Here is a 7717-nt window from a genome sequence, read left to right as displayed (position 1 = left end):
ATGACTGAGCAACTTCTTTGCTAAATTGAATAGTAGTTTTCAAATACTGGAAGACCATTTTCTTAAATTTTTGTGCTATTCACAATGTTAGACATGACACACTATTAAGTTTATATATATATATGTATATATATATATATATTTTTTTTTTTTTTTAAGATTTTATTTGGGAATTGGGGGGAGGGGAACAGCATTGGGGAATCAGGGAAGGGGAACAGACAGGTAGACAAATTGCTATTTTGCTCTTCAGTCTAGTTGTGGAGGACGTCGCTTCACTGGCCCATGTTGGTATGATCATTGTGCTCTTCCCGGATGAGGCAGATCGGTCGCTGGTCATTGGTCAGCCGCTCATAGCGGCTCCCGGTAGTTCACACCGGCTACCAGCCGCTCTCGCTGGCTGCCAGCCACTCACGTAGCTCACGGCAGCCCACTGCAGCCCTGCTGCAGCCTACGACGTCGCCAGCGACCCACAGCAGCCCAGCTCCAGGTCGAGCTGTTGTTCATCATCTTAGCTGCAGAGGGCGAGCATCACTGGCCCTCAATATGGGATCCGAACCACAGCCCTGCTGCTCAGAGCTGGTGCTCCCAAGCGAGCTCTTAAGCCACTCGGCCGGCCCGTTTATCTATATTATTAACGTTTTCTCCATCTATATTTTAAGTCTAGACAATCAACAAAACAATAAATCAAGCCCTGTTTTGTAGTGTTGGTCAATTTCCATGGCGTAAATACTCCTACTGGGGCCAATTTCCTGCTACCACTGTGACATAACTTTTTTTTTTTTTTTTAGCTGAGCCATCCTGTCACCTGTTGGCAGCTCAGCAGCAGCTCAGGGGCAGTTCAGCTCAGGCCGGGAATTGAACTGGTGACTCTGTTACTCAGAGCTCGCACTCTTGAGCGAGCTCTTAACCAACTGAGCTAGTCGGCCGGCCCCACTGTGACATAACTGAACATAGAGTTGGGAAGAGATGTGTAACGGCACACCAATTTGTATTATTTCCATGCTACAAATACAATAGATGTAAATAGCCTCAAGAACATAGATAATAATTAAATGTGATAAAATGATTAGTTGTTTTGAATATAATCTCTTTAGTTGTAAGTTTATATAATTTATTTTTTTATAATGACTGTGCTCAACAACTGCCTCTGGAAATTTGACAATCAGCTCTTGTCAGCTGGTATAAGTCAACTCCAGCATACCACTACACATGAGATCGAGTGAGTCTTATCAGTAGGAGAAGAGGGCTGGGTGCGGCTGAGGGAAATTGGACAGCACCCCCTACCCTAAATAGGAGGTCCCAGCAGCTATTGTCCATGGGATGTAGGGTTAAATCATTAACAATTGGACTAGTGGGGGTGACCGGTTAGCTCAGTTGGTTAGAGCATGGTGCTGATAACACCAAGGTTGCCAGTTCGATCCCTGCATGAGCCACTGTGAGCTGTGTCCTCCTTAAAAGAGTCAACTATGCCGTTGTAGCATGAAAGCAATATGTACCAAATGACCATGGCTGTTCCCCAATAAAATTTTTAAAAAGGCAAAAGAACAATTGGATTAGATCACCCAGTTTTTAAAAATAAGCCAGAAATGTGGATTTTTATTTGATTCTCTTGCCTTAAAAAAATTGGCCACAAAGCAAGACATTTTTGAAAACACAGTGCTAGCCAAACAAAACACATTTATGTGCAATTCAGCCTAGGGACTTCCGTTTGTGACCTCTGCCTTCACATGTGCCTCAGGGGCTGTCGTGTGGGGGACCCAGTGAGCAGGACCAAGATGAGAGTAAGGTGAGTTGAGGCACTAGCCTCAGCCACAAAAGTTAAGGGATGCCAAAAAACTCAATAATCAACCTAAAGAATATTTTAATGCAATATTTAAAAAATTAAAACTAATGCAAAAAAAAAACTCCCCACAAAAAACCATGTTGCACAAAATAACAATATTTCCCATCAAGACAGGATCAGTAACAGTATGATTTGGGACTGGAGAAGCTTAAGGACCCTCCCATCAGTGGCCACTCTCTGGCCCTGTGTTCTAAGGCTTGGGGCGGGTGGGGATTCTCTAAGAGTTGAAGCTAGAGTCCTTCTAGATCTTGGCTCTTTTTGCAGGCTTGTATGATCCGTGTGGCTCCAAGGAAGGCCCAAAGAAGTCTGCCCAGCAGCCACCCCCAGCAGGATCCACCAGATGTGGGGCTTATTTCCATGATAAGGCCTGTAGATGCTGACAACCTGGTGATTCACTGATCTTGACTTGCTATGTGACCTTTGGGTGGCTGGCTGGGGCATCACAATTTCGTATGATATGAGGCCTGATTTCTAGTCAGTCACAGTATCTTATTTATTACCCCTTCTGGTGTTTCCCTTTTGGATCCTAGAAGCAGCTCTTTCACCCCCTGCCTCCAATCAGGAAAACAAAATTGCTTAGCCTAGACTAGTGGTTCCAATGAGGGGGAAGGGGGGTGGGTAGCAATTTTGTTCCCCAGGGGACATTTGGCAATTGAGACATTTTTTATTGTCGTGACGGGGGCGTGGGAGTGCTACTGGAATCTAGTGACTATTGGCCAGAGATGCTGCTAAACTTTCTACAAAGCACAGGACAGTCCCCAGTAATGTAGATTATCCTGTCCAGAATGTCAGTGTGTGAGGCTGAAGCTGGGGTGGAGAAACCCTGGCCAGCACAGAGAGATCTCTGTCCCATTTTTCAAGGTTCTCCTGAGATACTGTGTTCTCATCCACTGCCTTAAAGCCCTGGCAACCAGAAACATCTAACATCATTCACTCGTATTGTTATTTTATAACTTTTTCTCCTTTTAGCCTTCAAGGAAGGCTAAGTTTCTCAATCCCCACATTCTTGGGCTAACTGGCATTTTTCCCTTCCTTATTTCTATGCCTCTGTGATTTCTTTCCACCCTTCAGCCAGGCTCAGGTCAAGAGGAGGAGGGGCTCAGTTCTGGTTTCTTGGATTTGAGAAGGAGCCCAAGCGTCTGCTCTGTGGAGAGGTAGGCTAGGGAGTGGGGAGATGTGTTTTAGAGTCTCTTGGGAGCCAGGGAAAGACAAGAATGAGCAGGGAGCCCACCTGATGATGAATAAATATTTGAAGAATGGGACTCAGGTAGTTTCCTCTTGCTCTTGACTCCTGCTGTCTTTGCTTGGCCAGAAGAGAAGAAAGGCCCCAGAGGTCTCTGTCTCCCAAGTGCCTCCTCCCTGACTGAGGAAGCAGACATAGAAAGTGTCTCTGTGGCAGGTCCTACTTCCTGGGGGAAGTTTGAATAGTCAGCCTGAGAGTTTCCAGTATCTTCTTCCATTAATTACTGAGCACCTACTAGGTACCAGGTACTAGGCAAGGGTTTTTTTTTAACCCCCTTTGGTTATCAAAATTTTTGTGTGTGGAGTAAAATACATAACATGCAATTTACTATTTACTGTCAGTTTTAGGTTTACAATTAAGTGGCATTAAGTATATTCACAACGGTGTGCAGTGATGACCACTATCCATTTCCAAAACTTTACCCACAACAGAAACTCTGTACCAATTAAACAATAACTCCCCATTCTTCCCTTCCCCCAGCTCCTGCCTTGTAACCACTACTTTACTTTCTGTCTCTATGAATTTTGGGCAAGGAGTTATTTTTTTTAATACATTATCTATAATTATCACTATATCTCTAAACTCCATATGGAAATCTCTACTTCACAGATGAGAAAACAGCCCCAGAAGCTAAGTAACGGCTCCCAGTCAGACATAACGAACAAGTGACAGATACAGGATTTGAACCCATTCACCCAATAAACATGTATCAAGCGCCTAATTCATGTTGAGCACAGGAGTAGTGACAAATAAGATACAGTGCCTGTCATCAAATGATTCACATCTAGTGATGGAGATTAATTTTATGTAAATAAATGTGATTAGATGTAAATAAATGAAAATGACAGTCATTATGTACAGCAGACAAAGCACTAAGCAGACGACCACCATGAGGGTGGTTAGTCTTTTCTGGGATGGAGTCAGGAAAATTTCTTAGAGAAGGTGCTGTTTAAGCTGAATGTTGGAAGATAAGATAAGAATTAGCTGGAAGGACAGTGGGCTGGAGAGGCAGAGGGAGCAGTGTGAGTAATTGCTCAGGAGTGTGAAGCTTCTTGCGTGTGTGTAGGACTTCCAGGAATTCTGAGGGCTAGAGGGTAAGAAGGCCCGGGTGGGGCTAGAGTTGTAGGCAGAGGCCAGATCAGGGAGGGTCTTATATGCCATCTTGGGGAGATGGGCTTTGTCCTAGGGGTAATGGGTAGCCATTGGAGAGTTTTTTAAAAAGATTTTATTGGGGAATTGGGGAAGGGAAACATTGTGTTTTTCCAGAACCCATCAGCTCCAAGTCAAGTTGTTGTCCTTCAATCTTAGTTGTGGAGGGTGCAAGCTCAGCTCCAAGACCAGTCCTGCTTTCAATCTAGTTGTGGGGGGTGAGCAGCCCACCATCCCATGTGGGAGTTGAACCAGCAACCTTGTTGTTATGAGCACGCGCTCTCACCAGCTGAGCCATCTGGCCGTCCCCATTGGAGAGTTTTAAGCAGGGAAATGAAACGACCAGATATACATTTTAGGAATGCAGCCATTGAGGAAGGTAGGCCAGAGTGATAAAACTGGGGCAGAGCGACTTACTAGGATTGTAATAATCCTGGTGAGAGAAGATAAAGGACTGGAGTGAGGCTATGCCATGGACTGATGAGAAAGCAACAAATGAGAGAGAGATTAAGGAGGTAACACTCAAGGGGCTCCAGTATCAGTTAAAAGTGGAGAGGAAGCAAAAGGGAGATTTTGGGGGTAACAATCAGGATTTTGACTTGGACGATGGCGCTATTCACCAAGACAGGAAAAATAGTCGGTTTGGGGGAAGATAATTACACCTAACATTAATGGAGTACTTACGATGTGCCAGGTACTTTTCCAAGTCCTTTACATATATTAACACAGATAACCTGTACAACTCTATGAGGTAAATACTGTTATTATCGCCATTGCACAAACGAGAAAATAGAAGCAGAGAGAGGTTAAGCAACTTGCCCAAGGTCACACAGCTCTGGGTATCTAAATCCAAGCTAGTGCTTGTAGCCATGCTGTCTTAAGGGAATAGGTTTAATCTGGACATGCTGAGTTGGAGATGCTTGTGTCCATCCTAACAGACCACATCCTCCAGGATCAGCAAGAAGTTGGAGGTACCTTGAGGAACACTGATGTTTTACATCACGGAGCATGGAAGAACAGCACATTGACTAAAATGGAGGAGCCAGGGAGATAAGGATCAAGAGAACCTGGCTTTTTGAAAGTTGAGGGGAGGAAGGGTGTTCCAGTGGGAGCTCCAGGATTCTGTTTAGGAGGGGATTAGGAAAAGCAGTCAAGCTGGCAGTGAAGGTTGGGTCATATCTTGACCCTGAGTTTGCACAATAAGCATGTTGCTGCTATATTTAGATTGTATGTGTATTTGAGAGGGTGCTGGTGGAGATAATGGGTGTAAATGCCCCCCAAACTATGCCTTGGAAATGTTTTTAGTAATACCCAGGATCAGAAACTGTGGAAATGTAAAGTAAGATGAGATTTTTGCAACGGGAGGCCTTAAAGAACATCCACTGGACAAGGACGGGGCCTGTAACACCTGTCTCTTCCAAATCCTGGCATGGTGACCAAAAACCGTATGTTACCCTGGAAACTGGAGGAAAGACAGTCTAAGTTATGAACAGCCTGCTGTGGAATCTTGGGGAAAATATGCCTAGCACTATGTAGGTCTGCAAAAAATGTCCAGGTCCTTTTGAAGATTCGAAAGCCCATGTAGATAGGAACGTGTCAGCGGAAGCTTAATTGCAACATAAGCGTGCACACTGTCTTCATTAATTTGCTTTGCACTGGGGCTCTTTCTAAGAGTTTCTGCTTCCATCCTTTATTCCTCAGTGTCCTTTTCTCTGCCAGATTGTTTTTCTTGTCCTTGTCAGGTAGTGAGTGTCACACCTGCCTGGGCGTCAGGCACAGATGGAACTGGAGCTCTTGCTGTGGGCCAGAAATAGTGATGCAAATATCTAGCTGCTGGAACTTTACACTTTCAACCCCTTCCCTTCCTACTCTCACCCCTACCCCACCTCAATTCCTTCCTTAAAGCTTGTGATTTCTGTGTCCACAGATGAGCGACTGGTCATTCCTGGGCCGACGCCTGAATGGTCCAGGTGCAGAACCATTCTGCCGTGGTTGGCAAGGTGTGGCTTGCTGTCCTCCTGGTCTTTCCCATTCTGCTGGTCACCTTGGTGGGAGATGCAGTCTATGGGGATGAGCAGTCCAAGTTCACCTACAATATTCTGCAGCCTGGCTGCACAAATGTCTGCCATGATCACTTCTCACAGGTCTCCCACTTCCGCTTCTGGGTTTTTCAGATTGTGCTGGTGGCCACGCCCTCTATCTTCTAGGTCATCTAGGTCCTGCACCAGATTGCAAGGGAGGAAAGAGTGGATGTGGAGAGGGAGTACCTGCTGGACACATTGCAAAAGCTAGCATCTGGGGAGCCCTGCAGAGACCCAGGCTGGAGCACCTGGGGTCTTCTTACTTCCTAGAGGAACAGCTCCTGGCGGGAGAGAGGATTCTCCCCACATGCCTTGGAGCTGCAGCCAGGAAACCAGGCCAATGGTCACACAAGGTTTTGGCCATCTACATTGCCCTTGTGATGCCACGGGCCTTTATAGAACTGGCCTTCCTGGTGGGGCAATATTATCTGTTTGGGTTTAATTTAATGTTCCATACTTGTTTCACTGCCACTCCCACCCCTGTCCCACTAGGACTGACTCTTTCCAGGGCCACAGAGATGATTTTCCTGAACTTCATGTTCAGGGGAGAAGTGGGTTGCTTCCTCCTGAACCTGGTGGAGTTGCACTACCTGGGCTGGGTCTTCACCTGCAGGGCCTTTTTTACAGCCTGCTCCAGCTGCTGCCATTTCTGGGGGCGGCCTGCCCATACTCCCCTGCTCTACTCTGGTGAGGACAGAAGTGGGCTCCAGGTGTCTTCCTTCCAGTAAGTGCCTACGTAGTGCAGGCCCCTGCAGGTGAGCTCAGGCTCCATGCCCGGTAGTGAGAGGCAGCCGCTCAGGGTAGCAGCACAGGTCCTGAGATATGACTGGGCAATGCCACCTGGTAAAAAAAATCCTGCCATCACCATTGCTCTCCTGCTTAATCCTTGAGTGTGAGGAATGTGGAGTGGGAGTGGGGGACCCTGCTTCCTTCTGAAATCATGACCTCAACAGAGGTAGGATAGTGAAGTAATGAAGAGGGAGGCCTTTGGAACCAGTCTGCCTAAGTTCAAATCCCAGCCCTGCCAGTTACCAACTGTGTAACCTTGGACAAGTTGCTTAACCTCTCTGTGCCTCAGTTCCTTTACCTGAAAATGGGAAAAATAATAATAGACCCTACCTCTTAAGAATTTTGTGAGGATGAGATGAGGTTATATATGTAAAGTGCTTACCAATAGAAGCTGGTCTCAATAAAGCTGTTGTATTAACCTTAGCTGCCTAGAGTGTTGCTTTTTGCCTTGCTGCCTGGTCCACCCAGAATCATGGGATCAATTGTCTGCCCCTCCCTGACTTGCTCCTATGGCTGTTGGTAGCTCAGTCCCCACACAAATCATCCTTCAAATTTTCTCTTATCCCTGTCCTCCCCTTCCAGTCCCCAAGTCATCTCCCTGGCTCAGACTTG

Source organism: Hipposideros armiger, unplaced genomic scaffold (genome assembly GCF_001890085.2).
Source record: "Hipposideros armiger isolate ML-2016 unplaced genomic scaffold, ASM189008v1 scaffold_108, whole genome shotgun sequence".
NCBI classification, from domain to species: domain Eukaryota; kingdom Metazoa; phylum Chordata; class Mammalia; order Chiroptera; family Hipposideridae; genus Hipposideros; species Hipposideros armiger.
The sequence above is the reverse complement of the archived record's forward strand: the minus strand, read 5'-3'. Positions refer to the sequence as shown.